At 37.5% G+C, this 19,248-nt stretch overlaps 1 protein-coding gene and 1 non-coding gene across 2 annotated transcripts in view; one reads left to right on the plus strand and one right to left on the minus strand.

Annotated features, from left to right (window-relative positions):
• LOC138698153 (alpha-tocopherol transfer protein-like) overlaps positions 1-19,248 on the minus strand; it is a 219,993-nt gene that overhangs the window by 114,247 nt on the left and 86,498 nt on the right. The gene's annotated exons all lie outside the window — the stretch shown is intronic.
• On the plus strand, positions 13,835-13,906 carry TRNAD-GUC (transfer RNA aspartic acid (anticodon GUC)). The gene has a single exon. It is a non-coding gene; the product is annotated as a tRNA-Asp (tRNA).

Here is a 19,248-nt window from a genome sequence, read left to right on the forward strand (position 1 = left end):
ACTGAAATCTTATAAAACAAACTCAGCTGTTACCGTTTCAATTTACCGGGAGCACAGTCTAGCCAATACAAACGAAAAACTTCTGAGTCAATATGGCCAATGGAAACAAAATGGTTCTGTGTCACTGACTCAGAACGTTTTTGTTTTCACTACGCAATACAGAACTCTTACATCACCATACAAAGAGACTTGACTTAGAATATTTTTGCATACATAGTTGTATTTACCTTCAAAGAATGACTTCCCGCCAATAAATCAATTTCGTAAAAATAGTGACTTAGAACGTTTTAGTATTCCCTGATTCATTTGTAGTTTTAATAATTACAGTTTTCAAAAAGTCCCTGTGTTAATACCATTTTCAAACGATTTTTTCTAAATAATTGTTGATTTTTTTTTTTTTAAATTTTCGCCAGCACCTTTCCTATATTTTACTCCTACTAGTTACATACGTCGTCTCTCTTAAAATCACTTAGTGAGCATTGAATTACAAGATTTTATTTTAGGTAAGATTAGCTGTAAGGTAATTAAATTTGTGACGAAGCCAAAAATTATGTATTTTTCTTTTGCCGAATACATTCATCCGTCTTTAGGTGCTTTGGTTTGGTTGCATTGAGTATAGCTTGTCATTTAATATCTGAACTATATTTAGTGAAACTAATAAAACATAGGTCTACAGCTGTTATAAAACAAAGTTTTGTGTGTATTTTACTTTTTACTTATTAACATAGGCTTAATAGTAACTCAATTTACAATAATACTTACTTCATCATTGTCATTTCCTACAACGTGCAAGACACACCCCTTTGTTTTGACTAAACAAAATATGGCGGATTAATGTTCAATTGTCTTAAACTAGAAGGCGTTGTAGCCTCTCTATAATATATAACTCTTTAGTTTTTATTTCAGGCGCTTATGTTTATAATGTAGTCGACTTGGTTGGCAAGTTGGTATAGCGCTGGCCTTCTATGCCCAAGGTTGCGGGTTCGATCCCGGGCCAGGTCGATGGCATTTAAGTGTGCTTAAATGTGACAGGCTCATGTCAGTAGATTTACTGGCATGTAAAAGAACTCCTGCGGGACAAAATTCCGGCACATCCGGCGACGCTGATATAACCTCTGCAGTTGCGAGCGTCGTTAAATAAAACATAACATTTATAATGTACGCTGATGTCGCTATCAATTTGAAAATAAAGGACCAATGAGCATTGACTCTTCGCGCGTCATCAGCCAATTAGCCATTTGATTGGCTAATGAAAAATGAGATAACCTATTGAGTATATAGAAGCCTTGATTTAAAATAATATATGATTTTATTTAATTATATTTAATATTATTTAATGTGTTAGGAGTAAGTACGCATTAATTTAATCAATAGGGCATGTGTATGCAGTATTTATATAGTTTATCGTAATCGTTGTTTTGTGATATACGTGAAATGGTGGTGTAGTCTTGTGGTGTATACACAGTGTAAGAGGTATAAGCAGTGGTGAAGCTTTAGGGTAGGCAGGGTAAGCTGAGGTTTCCCAACCATTTTCGAAGAAGGGAGAAAATGAATTTATTTATAATTTAGTTAATTAAAAACAGGAACGTTATGTTTAACTTTTAGCTACGTAAAGCACGGCCTAGATCATTACTTCCGATAGTAGCAACGAGCTAGAAGTAAGAATATAGAGTGGCGTTCACGTGTGTATCAGCGCTCTTGGTGGTACTAGCTTGAACTACCGGCCGCCATGTTTTAATTGGTTAGCTCGCTTTAGAAGAAGGAGACGTATAAGCACGTGAAGATTCTTAAATCTCGTACTTAAGATGCCTCTTGTGTGCTCTGCTTATAACTGTAGCAACCGAAGCGATAAAACAAATCATATTTCAAGTAAATAGCCATAATTTGGTATTACTATACATATAACAACAGTTATTGTTAGAAAGATTCTGTAACGTGTTCATTGTTTTACAGATTCCCACTGCAAAATGATTTCTTAACTAAGGAGTCGGTTTCACAAATGAAGAGAGAGAAATGGCTTCCCACAATACATAGTGTTTTGTGTTCCGCACAGTTCGATACTAAATACATTTATTTTGTAAACGAGAGGAAATGTTTGTTGCCTATGCAATACCAACTATATTCGATTTTTCATCTCATTTAAAAAGAAAAGAGACTTCTAGGCCTCCACCGAAGAAGCTTTCTCTTCTGTGGCAGAGGAAAATTCAGTAGAACACCACCAGCTACCAGAATACAGGCTGTATAACGTACTGGCATGAATACGATTTCAAGTAGCCTATGTCTGCCCGACGAAACTGAAGCTTACGTGTCTTCCACTGAAAGCGTGTTCGATCTCGCCTGCATTTTCATAATGTCATCATTACTAATTTACAAAAAATAATGTGTATTTAGACATTTCAATATGCTCATTACTTACGTTTCACTCTATCGACGATTCGTTGCAATCGAAAAGAAGAAAACACGCGAACTCCAGTTAGCTAAGATGCGTGGAATAAAATGTTGCTGCATGGGTTTACTGATGACTATTAAAAATAAAAAAGTGTTAGTAAAATGGGATATATGAGTTATTGCGATATAAAATAAGATTCACAAGATACAACTATCCTGGACTACCCTTTCCGTCTCATCGTATAGGAACTACGCCCACTTCTGTACTTGTTCCACATCATAAAGCTTCAATGTCAATGTATAGAATAAAATGTTGCCTGGGTTTCCTTCCCACCGGTAAAAATGGAATATATGAATTGTTGCAACTTATCGCTTATCAGCCTTCCGATGTCTATATGAACTCGCAACGCATTGTAAGACGCGCTTGCCTGTCAGGACTTGGTAATAAAACTTCATTGTCTCTCACACCGAGGACTTAGTTCCTGCACCGTACCCTCATCTCTAGTCCTGTTCGAAACCCGAGGGCGACGGACACGACATAACTTCATTGGTGGCAGCGGTGGGGTCTGCTAGCGACAAGTCGCGGGTTCGACTGAAGAGCGGTCTTCGACGAGACACTCTGTAGGAGAGGCGCCACTCCTGCAGTACTTCTGAGAGCCTGTGCGACGGCTACACTGTGAAGAACTCTGTAGCTTTAACCGAGGTTCCTGGTTACCTTTTACCAGCAGGTAAGCCCAGGATAATCTGTTGTTCATCTTTCAATTGGCAGATTAACCTTGCAAAATTTGGTATTCACTGTGGCTCAGGGAAATTTGTATCCCGATTTAAGTAGTATGGCGCATAACGAACCATCAGATAATTCCGATATTGAGGATGAGGTTGGAGACGAAGGAAATTGTAGTTATCTTTCAGTCACCCAAGCAATTAAGATAATTTCGAAACGTTTTGATGGAAATAAGTCAGAATTAAGAGAGTTTATCTCAAGTGTTGAGACCGCGATCGAAATCGTAGCATCTCACCAAATACAGTTGTTTTTAAAATTTGTAGAATCTAAAATCACTGGTGAAGCTAAAATTAAATTACTATCCAGGTCGGAACGAAACAGTTGGGAACAAGTTAAAGCAATACTCGAAGAAAACTATGCTACTAGACGCACCATTGATTTCTTCGCATGCAAACTATTCAACAGTAAACAGGATACGAATGAAGGCGTTGCGAACTGGGGTAGTCGGATCGATGCCATGCCAGAAGCAATGACGAGATTGTTGCCCTCTTGCCATCACAAAGGCGCGATCGCGTTCTTGAAGTACATATCTAAAGCTTGCTTCCTTCAAGGCCTACACGATGAGCGAATACAAACCGTTGTGCGTGCAAGAGACGAGAAAATGCTTCTCCCTAACGCGGTTGAAATTGTTTTGGGAGAAGAAAGCGCGATACTACCCGGCCGCTTTAAGAAACAGTCCATCCCTCAAGTACGGAATTCGAACCCCAGACCTCAGGGTAATCAAATGAGTAACGTGAATAAAGTAACAGGGTATCAAGGTAACTTTAAAAAGAAGAAAAGTGTCCCACGAGTGAACATGGTGTATTTCAATTGCCAGAAAGAAGGGCATTTGGCTAAGGAGTGCAAGGGCGCTCTTAGGTGTGGCAGGTGCTCAAGACCGGGCCACATGGCTTGTGACTGTAGGATCAGTCAGGGTCAGGGAAACAGATCGTAGGAGAATCCGAGCAACCCGTGTTCTCTATGCATCTAAGTGAAGGTTGCAATATGTATGAGAGGGGGGGCCCGTACCCAGCGGAAAGAGCCGCAATAAGGGTAAACCAAGCGGAAAGAGCCGCAATGAAAGCGCAGTGAGCGTAATAAGTGAAGAGAATAATGTGCACAAAATTAGAGTTGAGGATAGGCCTATCGAAATTGAGGATAATTGTCAAGTTGTTGGTCAGCGAGGACTGACAAGTCAGATGGGTCTGACGTTTCATAATTCAGTTATAGAACTGGATTCCAGAGAGTTAAAGAATGGGAAAACCTTGATAGACACAAGATCGGAAGTGTCATCGGTCAGAGAGAAATCACTAACCAATCCCTCTAGAATTAAATTCAGTAATGCTTCATTACAAGGTGTAACAGGAGATTTACTGTATGTGAAAGATGAAATAGTACTGCCAGTGTGCCATGAGTTGATTTGCTATGAACATGTATTTCTTGTCGTGGACGAGTTACCACACAAGTTAGACATGATACTAGGTCAGGATTTTCTTATCAAATACAATGTTCAGTTGACATTCAAAACGGATGGATTAATTGTTAAAATCCCAGCAAGATGCGAATCGATAGTAGAGATTCCATTGAAAGAAAAGGGCGATGTGTTTATATTAAAGCAAGAGATCCACCCAGGTGTATATGTAGGTGATACGTTAACGACTATACGCGAGAATAAAGCTATGGTTTGTGTTCTAAATACTAACGAGGATGACATTGAGTTGAGTGACATTGACCTACAGTACGAGAGACCCCCAACTCAATATACTTGTGCGCTATCAGTGCAGAGAGATAACGACGCAGAGCGTAGACATAAGTTATTGGACACTCAGCTGAGACTAGGGCATATTACGGAAGGTCAGGATAGCGTACGCAGCATATTTCACCAGTTCATCGATGTTTTCTATTTGCCAGGCGACAAACTAACCGAAACCAGGGCGCGGTTCATACGATCCCGACACCTGATGTTCCCCCAGAAAGAGCGATACATGTAAAGAGCTATAGAATACCTCAAGTGCATTATGTAGAAGTTAACGAACAATTCGAAAAAAATGCTAGAAGACGGTATAATAGTCCCGAGTTCGTCACCCTGGAACTGCCCTATATTGATTGTGCCTAAGAAATTAGACGCGTCAGGAAAACGAAAGTGGAGGATCTGCGTGGACTTCCGTAGACTCAATGATATTACTATAGGCGACTCGTATCCACTCCCAAATATTCAGGACATACTTGACAGATTAGGCAGGTCTAGGTATTTCACTGCCCTCGATTGTGCGAGCGGATATCTGCAGATACCTATTGCAAAAACAGACCGTATGAAAACTGCATTTAGTACGTCACAAGGTCATTATGAATATAATCGTATGCCGTTCGGGCTTAAAGCAGCGCCGGCGACATTTTAGAGGCTAAAGAACAATGTGTTCGCAGGTCTAATTGGAATTAAAGCATTAATTTACTTAGATGACGTCGTTTTGTTTTCTGAAACAGTAGACGATCACAATGCAAAATTAAGAGTTGTCTTTGAGAGAATGCGTAAATACAATCTCAAATTCCAACCGGACAAGTGCGATTTTTTGAAGGAAGAACTAGCTTATTTAGGACATATAGTATCAGGAGATGGAGTGAGACCAGATCCGAAGAAGATAGAGGCAGTGGTTCGATTCTCTGCACCCACGAACCCATCTGAAGTAAAGTCATATCTAGGTTTGTGTGGATATTACAGAAGATTTATTCCTAACTTCAGTGCTAAGGCTAGACCTCTAACAGAACTCCTAAAAAAGGAAAATGCATTCAGATGAGGCGAAGAGCAGCAGAAAGCATTTGACACTTTGAAACTGCATTTAGTCAACCCACCGGTTTTGAAACATCCAGACTTCACAAGGCCTTTTGTTTTAACTACAGACGCGAACCAAAATGCAATTGGTTGCATTCTGAGCCAAGGGAAAATTGGACAAGACCTACCGATCGCTTATGCAAGCCGCACATTAAATAAAGCAGAAAGAAATTACTCAACTTTAGAGCGCAAATTGCTTGCCATTGTTTGGGGATGCAAACATTTTAGACCCTATTTGCTAGGTCGACAGTTTTCGATAGTAACAGACCACAGGCCCCTTACTTGGATTTTCAATGTCAAGGATCCCAGTTCAAGGTTATTGAGATGGCGTCTTCTTTTGGAAGAATACCAGTACGGAATCCATTACAAGGCAGGAAGCAAGAATACTAACGCGGACGCGTTGAGTAGAGACCCTAACCTCTGAGCATTAATCTCACCGGATGAACTAACCCAGGATCGAAAATAAGCCATAATCCGAGATATGCATGTTTGTCCAGTAGGCGGACACCAAGTAATTGCTAGGACGACGGAAAGAATAAAATTATACGTTCAGTGGCCCTCCATGAGCCAAGAGATTGAAAATTTGATTCGAAACTGTGACACATGTCAAAGAAATAAAGCCACACGACCTTTAACTAAACAGGAATTGAAAATCACACATACGCAAGACGAACCTTGGATTAAGATAGCATTAGATATTGTTGGTCCATTCGCCGTGTATGAACATGGCAATAGATATATTCTAACATGTCAAGACAATCTTACAAAGTACCTAATTGCTATACCGATTCCGAATCAAGAAGCTAGTACAGTAGCGGAAGCAGTTGTGACAAAATTGTGCTTAGTGCATGGCATCCCACAGAATTATACTTACGGATTGCGGTGCTAATTTTGTAAGTCAGCTTTTCAAACATATGTGCAAACTTTTCAAAATTAACAAGATTACAACGTCAGCATACCACCCCGAAGCTAATGGTTCGCTTGAAAGGTCACCCAAGGTTTTAGTAGAACACTTACGTTGTTTTTGTTTAGACAAACAAACCGAATGAGAAAAATGGATTCCATTTGCGACTTTCGTTTACAATACAACTCCCCACTCTGTGACACGGTTCACACCCTTCGAGTTAATGTATGGAAGAGTAGCTAATGTTCCTGGTGAATTGCAAAAAGGCCCAATATCACCGTTATATAATTACGACGATTTGATTGCAAACACAAAACATAAACTTAAGGTTAGTCACGAAATTGCGAAAGAGAATTTAATCAAAGCTCAGGTGGAACAAAAGGAGAAATTCGATAAGCACAGAGCTCATCCCGTTCAATTTCATGAAGGAATGAAAGTACTTTTGAGTATCGAGTCATTGAAGGTAGGGACGTCAAGGAAGTTGACGTCACCATGAACAGGACCATTTAAGATAACTAAAGTAAATGAGAATGGCACACTCGCACTACAAAACCTTAGTAAACATGGAAAACAAAAACAAATTGTTCATGCTAATAGAGTGAAACCTTATTTTTCCTCTTTACAGCATGAGGATTGAAACTACGTATAGTCGGTGCATCCTCTTACTCATCCATTGTATTGTTTGTTCCGATTACAATCACACAACCCTGAATGACCTCAATGGAATATATTTCGGTGCATGGGGCTGTTGATGGACTGCATCGCGAAATATGGTGTTGGAAATGTGTGGACCACAGACGGAGTCATTATTGTGAAGATCGGTGAAGCAAAAATGAGAGTGACATGTGAAGACGATATTCCAAGGCACTAGAGTGTGTGTATGCGTGTGCGTGTGCTTGTGCTCATTTAGTAATTACGTAAGTAAAGTGTAATAATTTACATTTAGTCTAAAACTTCTCTCCTTTCTTTTGTCTGCCTTTACTAAATTTTATTCTCTTCTAAGTTATATCATATTCTAAATTACTAAAGTCTAAACCACTTATTCATACTTGTTAGTGCCAGTAGTGTTTATTCATCTTTATTTATTTGAACTTAATTGTAGCTAAGTTATTAATTAATAGGAAATCTTTACTTGTAGCAACTTCATATTTTTATATAACATTTTTTTTTCTTTCCTTTAAGTTGGATACCCTGATTCTTGACAGTAATAATCCGGTTGTCTCTGACAGAACATTATACAATGACCTTCACTCACTCCATTCCCCTATACCTGCTAACCAGAACCCTCTCTCTCACCCTGAAGCATTCAACATTTTAACAACAGCATTTTCCAAGAAATCTTCATTCCTTCACGTAGCCCATATTAACGCTCAGAGTTTGGTTGCACACTTTGACGAAATTCAATCCATATTCTCGAATCAGAATTTGCATGCTCTTCTCATCTCTGAATCTTGGCTAAAGCCTACATTATCCTCAGCGACACTACACCTAGATGGTTATACGCTATTGAGAAATGATCGTTTAAATAAACAAGGGGGCGGCGTTGCTGCATATGTTAGATCAGATCTCAATCCCAGAATAATATACACATCTCCTGGCGAGTATGCCGGAAAACCTGAAATGCTATTTGTAGAAGTCTCGACAAGCTTTCAGAAATGTCTTATTTGTGTAATTTACCAACCCCCGAAGATTAACGATATTGCAGAGATCGAGAGATCGTTGTTGGAATTCATCACAGATTATGAACACGTCTTAATAATGGGTGATCTTAACACAAATTTGTTAGCCTCTGATTCGAACTACACTAGACATCTATTGACCATGTTCCAGGCTCTTGATCTAGCAGTCCTTCCCCTTGAACCCACCCACCATACCCAATCTTCCGAATCCCTATTAGACTTAATTATTACGAAGAATGCAGACAAAGTACAAAAACATGGACAATGTGCTGCTTCGGGAATTTCGTACCATGATATTATTTATCTAGTATATTCCTTGAAGTGTCCCAAGCCCACGCCTAAACTCATAAGGTACCGTGACTTGAAACGTGTTGATGAAACCCAACTACTTGAAGACGCAATGAAGATTCCCTGGGACTCAATATGGACCTTACATACTGTTGACGAGAAACTTGTTAAACTAAATGAATACATTATAAATTTATATGACAAGCATGCTCCTATCAAATCTAAACGCGTAAAAAGGACACCAGCACCATGGATGACTGCTGACATACGTAGTATGATTATGGACAGAAACGCTGCATACAAAACGTTTAAACATGACAAGACAGAAATCTCTTATAATTATTATAAACTCTTACGTAACAGAACTACTCAAGCCATTAGAAACGCAAAACTGAGACATTTTCATAACATCTTGAAGGGGGGAGCTGACCCTTCCAATCTGTGGAGAAACCTACGGACAATTGGTTTAGGAAATCCCAGGACTCAGGTAGACAGTGTGCCAGTTTCTCTTGACGAACTAAATGACCATTTTGCAACTGTACAGTCAATAACCTTGGATACGGTCGACAAACAGCAGACAGTTAACGAATTACAAATGACTCCAATTCCGGATAGAGAAATATTTTACTTCACTTATGTCACAGAAACTGAAGTAAGAGCGACAATAAAACGTATTACTTCTAAAGCTGAAGGTGTGGATAATATTAGTATAATATTATTGAAGAAAATATTGGACATAATACTGCCGACATTAACACATATATTCAACGCCTCACTCATAACTTCTACCTACCCGAACCTCTGGAAGAAAGCCTTTATCCGTCCGATCCCTAAAATGAAAACCCCATTATGTGCAAATGATTTCCGTCCAATTAGTATCCTACCTGCCCTATCAAAAGCTCTGGAACGTATTGTTCACAAACAACTAATGAACTATCTAACCGAACATGCCTTACTGGACGAATACCAATCCGGGTTCAGAAATGGACATAGTACGACTACAGCACTACTAAAAGTGAATGAGGATATACGTGAAGCCACGGATGAACGTAAATTAACATTACTGACATTACTTGACTTCAGTAAGGCATTTGATACAGTTGACACGGACCTTCTATTATGTAAATTAAGACTTCTGAATCTTTCTGAAAGTTCTGTTACTTGGTTTGAATCCTACCTTCGCGACCGTCAACAATGTGTCATTGCATGCGATTATTCTTCAAAATGGTGTGTCGTGAAATCTGGAATTCAACAAGGATCAGTTCTCGGACCTTTACTCTTCATGATCTATATTAATGACGTGACTAATATGATAAAACACTGCAAATACCATATGTATGCTGACGACTTGCAAATTTATTTGCATTTCCACCCTGACGAGACTAGTGACGCAGTAAACAAAATAAACGAAGACTTGAATTCGATTTCACTGTGGGCACACAAATTTGGATTAAGGTTAAATCCAGAGAAATCGCAAGCAATCGTAATGGGGCATAATCGTCTACGAAGCACTCTTGATAGCAGTACTATACCACATATAATATTGAATGGGATTATTGTTAAATACAGTGAAACCGTTAAAAATCTTGGCATTTTTATGGATAGCGATCTAAATTGGAATACTCAAGTAACACACATTTGCAAAAAAATATTTTCTCAACTTCACTCCTTGTTTCATATGAAAGAATTTCTACCACTTAGTCTAAAAAAGAATCTTATTCAGACGCTTGTAATGCCCCATTTTGATTATTGCGATTCCTTGCTAACTAATGTAAGTTCACGCTTAGCTGAGAGACTACAACGTGTTCATAATGTGTGCATACGATTCATCTGCAATACTCGTAAATTTGACCATATAACACCTTCCCTCCAGTTACTTTCATGGGTGCGTCTGAAGGAACGAAGAACAATACATTCACTGTCTCTTCTGTTTAGAATCATGCATACTTCTACTCCGAAATATCTGTTATCGCGCTTTCAATTTCTTACAACTCTTCGAAACCGACATCAAGCACTTCTTTCTATCCCTCATCATAGAACGTCTTTATACTCATCTTCCTATACTGTAGAAATACCTCGCCTCTGGAATTCGTTACCTAATGATGTCAGGGACTGCCGGACTTTATCACAATTCAAAATTAAATTGGAAAATTTTGTCTTAGTTAATGTTTTTTAGGTATTGCTAGAAGTATTGATTTGTGTTTTTTTTTCTTTTTAACCTAGATTAAAATTGCAAGTTTCTTGTTTATGTTAGTTAATTAGTTAGGATGGAATTAATTATGATACTTAATCACTCATTTAAAGTTTGTGTGACTGCAACCTGTATATTTTTGTGTGGCTTTACTTTGTTTATAGTGTTTTTTTTTTCTCTCTCTTTATTTCTTGAGCAGCTTTACTTTGTATATTATAGTGTATTTATTTCTGTTTATTTATATTATTGTATTTGTATTCCTGGTGTTGTGGAAGAGAAGGCCTGATGGCCTTAACTACACCAGAATAAATAAATAAATAAATAAATAAATAAATAAATAAATACAATTGTACGCATCCCACTATAAATTGATAACCTATGTAAACATGGAACCAGCAAGAGAATCACTGAGACAGGTCAAAAAACGATGTTCAGTCAGTGTCGCGATTTTGTAACGGAATTAAGAATCAAACTTGGTACGGTTACACTGATCGTCTCGCGTTCCGTTCGTATATTGATAATCGTATTAGATACGTAGAACGTTTGAAATATATAGTAGCTGATTACACTGTCGAAGAGTCAAGCTCTAATAGGCAAAAAAGTGGCATACTAAATTTCATAGGTCACATAAGTAAAATACTTTTCGGAACATTCGACAAGGATGACGCCGCCTATTATACAAATAAGATTTCAGAATTAGAACAGTATCACTAAAGATCGGATGACTGTCATTAAATCCGCCGTAAGTTCATTCAACTCTACGATCCGTTTACGAGTTTTAAAAGATGGACTCGCAAAATTAACGTCTCATGTGAATAAAGTCATTAGTTCATTGTACGATGAAACGCAAACACTTGCTATGATATCAGAGCACGTACTTCAAATAGAAAGGGTTATAAGTGAATGTAAGGAAATGTTTGAGTTGATTATAGATGCGTTAATTCATGCGCAGGATGGAGCCATACAGCCACAAATTATTACTGCAATGCAAATTAAAAACATAATGAAGGATGAGCAATCGATTACGGGCTTAGATTATCCTGTCAATTTCCCGTCTCAAGAACTGATAAAAATTATTACCCCTCAAATTTACATGCAAAGTAAATTCCATGTTTACATCCTAAAAATTCCTCTTTTAATTCCGCAAAAGTTTCAATTGTATCACATTGTCCCCTTCCCGGCACCTGCTCACTTGTTGAACAAGTCGACGACGAAGCACCTCTACATTGAATCGCCAAGAGAATTCATCATAACAGACAACCTGCATCAGCGGTTCGCGAAGATGACGCGGTACCAGGTGGAAAGGTGTTACCAGCTCAACGAGATGAAATTTGTGTGCAAAGATGCCTTCCCAATTACGTTCTACAAGTCAGGAGAGGATTGTGAAGCAACGTTGCTGTATCCTTCGACTACGGAGACTCCGAGTTCCTGTTCGCAGCGCATGATAGAAATCAGAAGCACACTGTGGATAAAGCTGTTTGGAAATGAGTGGCTGCACGTGACTCCGCAACCAGAGATCTTCACGATCTTATGTAGTGAGAGCCAATCATCTAAGTCACTTACCTTAGAGGGCAGAGGTCGCCTTCAGATGCAGCCTGGATGCAAAGGATATTCCGTGCATTCCGTCATTTTTGCCTATGCAGCTATCACATCTAACGTCACTTTCCCTGATGTAATCCCGAATACTCCTATCGACCTTGATTGTTGCCTAACCGCAAGTCAACAAACCTTTCTCGAGAAAATTAAATTAAACCTTCCTATTAGCAATGTCCTATCACACACTGATGAATTGCAAGTAACTGCACATAAGATAGAGGAGGTCAACGAGCTCATCAACGATGAAAAATGGCCACTGGAACATTCACAAAAGCTACAATATACGTCATGGATAACTACAATTGCTGTCGTCATAATTGCACTGCTTATCACTATTAGCTGCAGTTGTTATTGCTGCAAATGCTGCAGAAGACTTGGATCGTCGCTGTGGAACAATTGCCAGCACTCAGATTGTATGAAGACAACGAAACACTGCTTTCTACAACAAACTATTCACACGGGTAATGTCCACTACCACCGTGGGAGCACGATATCCCTACCTATCACAGCTAAGGAAGTCAACACTTAAGGCCCCGGAACTTCGCTGATGGCGTCCGACGACAACGGATTGGAAGAAGTCGATTCTGTAGCACATCGTACGCGTTCTCATCGAACTAAGAATTCTAGATCAACATGGCTTTAAGGTAAAACATAAAAAATTAAATTGTCTAAATCATACTTTCGCGTGTAACAATGAGGTGTCAGTGTAAAAAAAAGAGAACATAGTAATGACAATAAGTTTGTGTGTCAGTGATTTAATTATTCGGAAACAAAAAAATATATATAATCAAAGTGAATCTTGCAAATCAAGATTTCAGGTATAACTCCCTGTAAAGTTGATTTGAATAATTTCGAGGGAAAAATTGTTCCGGAGCCGGGTATCGAACCCGGGACCTTTGGTTTAACGTACCAACGCTCTACCACTGAGCTACTCGGGAACTCTAACCGACACCGATCCCGGGTTCGATACCCGGCTCCGGAACAATTTTTCCCTCGAAATTATTCAAATCTACTTTACAGGGAGTTATACCTGAAATCTTGATTTGCATAATACACGTCACTGTTCGTTAACAGAAAACCACAATTTAAGTCACACGGAGTTAGTGTGCACTCGAAGTTGGTTGCTTGACGGTTGTCAGCCCACTTTGAGGTCTGTAGATATAGAGGGAAAAATTGTATCGGTGTCGGTTAGAGTTCCCGAGTAGCTCAGTGGTAGAGCGTTGGTACGTCAAACCAAAGGTCCCGGGTTCGATACCCGGCTCCGGAACAATTTTTTCCTCGAAATTATTCAAAGTGAATCTTATTTAAGTCTGGACATGGACATGTTAAGGACAATGAAAGGAATCCAGTTTTAATGAATATCAGTTCTCGAGTAATTTTGTGTTAAGTGTAACAGAACTTTTTCTTGTTTTGTTGTTGTTTTTATTTTTCAGATATTCTTATGTGTATTATTATATGTAAAAGAAATGGACAATGAAACTATGAACTCAAGACTACAAACATAATGTCCATCAAGAACAATATGTTTGTTCTCAAGGAGGGAGGTGTAATGATAATTAACATATTTTACAGGTATTATTGCAGTTGTGTAAATGAACTCATCATTTCATCAGACTATGTACAGACATCGAAAGGCTGTATTGTGAAATCTCAAAATTTATGTTCCAATTATTTTGTTTTCTGAGTCCGTTTTGCTTCATTTAAATTGTAACGCTAGATTGAAAATCCTTGCTTCATTTAATCGATTCGGTCCATTTATAAAACCATAACGTCGGTCGGCGATCAAAACCTCGTAACTCCATTTACAAGTAAAATCGGTTTTTTGCCATAAACTGGCAACAAATAACATTTCCCATGTTCTATTAAAGCATTGTGACTCCAAATCTTACAGAAGCCATCTACTGACCAATTACAAAGACCTCGTATCTCCTTAGCATTTAATCTCAGACTCAAAACCTCGGATCTCCAGCAGACTGGAATCACGAGGTTTCCACTGCTCTTAATCTCAGACTCAAAAGCTCGGAACTCCATTGGGTGGGATATTACGAGGTTTTAAATACCATGCTGATTGATCATTTGCAGACTGAAACTGACATACGAGGCATTGCGACTGATGCTACGTTAAAAATATTGTACTCTGTCTAGTGATCAGTATGACAATAATCTGCTGCAAACTTCGGTGTTACAGAAGACAACAGTTCAGAAATTGTGCCTGCACTGTATGGAAATAATACGCAGAAAAAATGGAACTGAAATAGCGTTTTATTAGGCCTAAAAGATGAATAAATAAATATGTAATTAAATAATAAATTAAGGAATGAATGAGTAAATAAATAATTAAATGTTCTAATTACATTCTTTTTATTTAGAACAAGATAAATATTAAACATCATTATTATGGTTCCGCTGTAAACTTCGGATTTACAGAACATAACACTTTAGAAATTAGTCTGCACTCTGTGGAGGTATTGCAAAAACTCCTGTTACAGGCACCAGAATATCCAATACCTCCGTTCAACTCAGTAGTAATACTAAGGCTGATAAGAGCAGTGAAGAGGAATCCACTGACAGTAGTTCTGATGAACACTATATGCCAAAAATAATAGCTTTTAGAACGAAGGTGAATCAGAAAACGAAAATGGAGGGGAGATAAATGGACGATTTGAATGACACTTGAAATTAATTGTTGCTGCACTGGTACAGTATACATTATTTTGTTATGGTTTGTTGAAATGGTAATGAAACAATATTATTTTTTTTTCATTTACTATTAGCAATAAAGTGGCAGAACTTAATACATAAGAAATCAGGATGCGGCTAATGGAAACTGACAGTCAACAAGAAACAACGAATGAAAGAACTAGATCACATGGAGCTGGCGAAAGATGAGGCAGAAAAATGGAGATATGAAGTAGAAAGATGCATTCGTGTAATGCAAAAAGTAGGTTTTGTAAAATAATTTCAGAAAATCAACAAAAGACAATTTTCGATAATTTCTGGACTAATCTGTCATGGGAGGAAAAAAGATGTTTGTAATAGGGCTTGTAGATTGTATTCCAGTTCAGCGTCGAAGGAGAGATTCAAAAGAATCAAATCGATTTTATACTATGCCCAATTATTTTTCATTGGCAGTAAAAGACAGAAAGTCTGCAAGTCCATGTTTCTTAACACGTTTTCCATAGGGGAATGTGTCTGTAAGAAATGGGACCTAAGCTAACTCTAAATCTACCATCAAACCAAAGAGCTGTTAATAGTAAAAAAAAGGTAATGACTTAAGAATGAATAGTTCTCTACTTTTTCTGAGCTGCCTAAATTGGAGTTCTATCATTATCAAACTACTTCCAGAAAAATATATTTTGAACCAAATTGGCAGAGTAAAGCTGCCCTCTACAAATAATATGAGACATTTTATACATAAAAAAATTACAGTCCTCAATAAATATATTTATGTAGGTATGTGATTGGGGAACAAAATTTAAGACTATTTTCACCTTAAAAAAAACAACACTGTCATTTGTGCTACTTTCGTGATGCAGGAAATGTTGATGATGAAAAATATTAGTATCATATTCTTATAAAATATGAAGCAAGAAAGTCTAAGGAAGCAGACAAAAAAAAGACACTAAAAGAGTACTGACTATTTACTTGCAGGATGTACTTCTGTGCTTATCTCTCCATGACTCAGCTCTGTACCATTAAGACGAAACTGAAACTGCATAACTTTACGCTGTTTGATTCACAATGAAAAGATGTATTTTGTTATCGATGGCATGAGCTGAAGATAGACTAAATTCTTATTAATTTACCAGTATAATAGTGAGTTTTATTTACAAAAAAGTACCTGAAGATGAAGTAATTTTGTATAGTGATGAATGTACTTAACAAAACAGAAATAGTATTTTGGCAAATGATTTAATCGCCTTAACCATGAGAATTGTTCGGGAGTTTCTTGAGATAGGTTGCAATCAAACGAAGTGTGATTCTGTTCACTCTACAATAGAAAGAAAATTAAGCAACTGGTAAATTTACACACCTACAGTGTATGTTGAAGCATGCAAACTGCCAGACAAAAAATTAGCCATACATCATGTAATATCTTCACCATGACTTCTTCAAAGTATGTAGTAAAGTTTCGAGGCACTTCTCCATTGGACTTATTTCAAAAGCAGGAGACCCAACTGTCGCCGACAATTCGGGAATAATTATTGAATACAAATTGAACTTGAATTGTGCATGGGACATTATTTCTAAAAGGATGCCAAAGAACAGAGAAAATGTGTCTTTACCACAGCTTTATGCAAATTCTCACCTACTTGCAGTAAATAAATAAATTTATGCCCCATGATTTCAATGTATTCTACGACTTCCTACAAAACGTCAGCAGACACTTTCTTCCAGTTTAGTGGAAAGTATATAATTTTGTATAAGTCCCAACACAACGAACAACAGAAATATTTATAAAATTGGGAAATTAAAAATTAAAATTGTCTTTACAGCGTTTATGTTAATTTTTTAACAGTTTGTATAATGGTTATCTGTAAAGTTTGTATTCATTTTTATTGTCGTTAAATTTGTTATAAGATATACAAACATGCCTGTATTCCACTTAAGTGTAGTCACTTACTAATTTGGCATCCATGTAGTTGTGAAAAACTATTGAGATCACTTAAAAGAACATAGAGTATACGAAAGAAGTATGTTCATTTAGTAAAAACCACGTAAATCCAAAGTCCTAACCAGTAACAAAAACCCGTAACTCCACCACACACAAATGTATATAATTTACAATATATACTGTTATCGTACATTTAATGTATCACATTTCGGTTGCTAAATTCAAAACCACATCGATTTTGCTTTAAAAACATGGTCACAGCAACATTATTTCTTTCTCCTGTAAAATTTTCAATTTTGGAGTTACGAGGTTTTGATCGCCAGAAGTAACGATCACATACCAGAATACTGTTCAATCCTGACCCCCAAGGTCAAGGAAGATGATGGTCAAAAGGTTACATGAGCTTGGTCAGCGACCTATCGCTTATCAGCCTTCCGATGTCTATATAAACTCGCAACGCATTGTAAGACGCGCTTGCCTGTCGGCACTTGGTAATAAAACTTCATTGTCTCTCACACCGAGGACTTAGTTCCTGCACCGCACCCTCATCTCTAGTCCTGTTCGAAACCCGAGGGCGACGGACACGACAATGGAACAAGTTATATACAATCCTTTCAGCCTCATTCTATAGGAACCATGCCCACTTGTATCCACATCTTTATTCAATGTTAACGTAAGATGTATGGAATAAACTGTTGCTGCATGGGTTTCCTGACAGCTGTTAAAATAAAGAAATGTTAGTAAATTGGAGTATATGGATTAATGCGATATAAAATAAGATTTACAAGATGCAATATATTCTATAAGTCACTTTCCGTATTATCTTATAGGAACCACGCCCACTTGTTGACCAGTTAATACATGGCGGATATAGGTTCAAAAGTTTCAAAGATGGTGACGCGATCGCCACTCTATATTCTTACTTCTTGCTCGTTGGTTCGTAGAAACTATTGTGAGCGGGGAAGTGGGCAGCTGGGTATGCGTGCGCAGGCTAAGCTGACAGAATTCAGCCACAGCAGCCACAGAGCGCTCCTAGATCTGTCCTGGGGTGAGGGGGAAAGGACGCATTATATACACACTGCTCCAGTAAGCCGACTTATCCGAGCTTGTAGCTGGCTTATGCTTGACGTTTCAATAGAGCGAATGCATTTCCATTTTAATAACTAATCCAGCTGCTTTTATTTTAGTGTTTTAGTGTTGTGAATTATATTTATTTAACTGTGATCTACTTTTTATTATATTGACAATGTTATTTCAACATTTAATGCAGTGTACTTAGCAAACAAAAATGGAAGGCGCTGTAGATATTAACCACGACTCATTCGATTCAGTTGACTTAAAAAAAAATAATTCTATAAATAATCTAACTTTTGAACAAAAAGTGGATCTAAAAGGACAAATAGCCAGACCAAAATTAGATATTTCACAGAAAGATGGTAAATATATCAGAACGTTCCAAGAAAAGTGGTACTTGAAATATAGCTATTAGTATTAGTATTTATTTATTTAACCTGGTAGAGATAAGGCCGTCAGGCCTTCTCTGCCCCTCTACCAGGAGATTCTAACTACAATATGAACAATAAAATTACAATTAGTACAAAATTTACAATTACAACTAGAAATAACATTACAATTAGTATTAAATTTACAATTACAATTATAATAAAATCAAAGTACGAAAAGATTACCTGAATAATTAAATCTAGATAATTTGTCATAGAGAAACAAAGAATATTTTATTTTTACTGAATTACAAATTAAATAGGTGGTTGGCAGGAAATAAAACAGAGGACATATCACTGTTATTATTGTTAATGTTCGGTGAAGAAGATTCATGGTGTAAAGGAGGTCAGATAGCACTGAAAAATTTTGAACTCAATGCTTCTAAGCATGCCACAAGTAAGCAGCATATAAAAAAATTCTGAGGCGTTTCATATATTAGAAAGATACAGAATCGATCATTACATTTCAGAAAGTGCCCGTCTTGAAGCTGA

Source organism: Periplaneta americana, chromosome 4, assembly GCF_040183065.1.
Source record: "Periplaneta americana isolate PAMFEO1 chromosome 4, P.americana_PAMFEO1_priV1, whole genome shotgun sequence".
NCBI lineage: Eukaryota > Metazoa > Arthropoda > Insecta > Blattodea > Blattidae > Periplaneta > Periplaneta americana.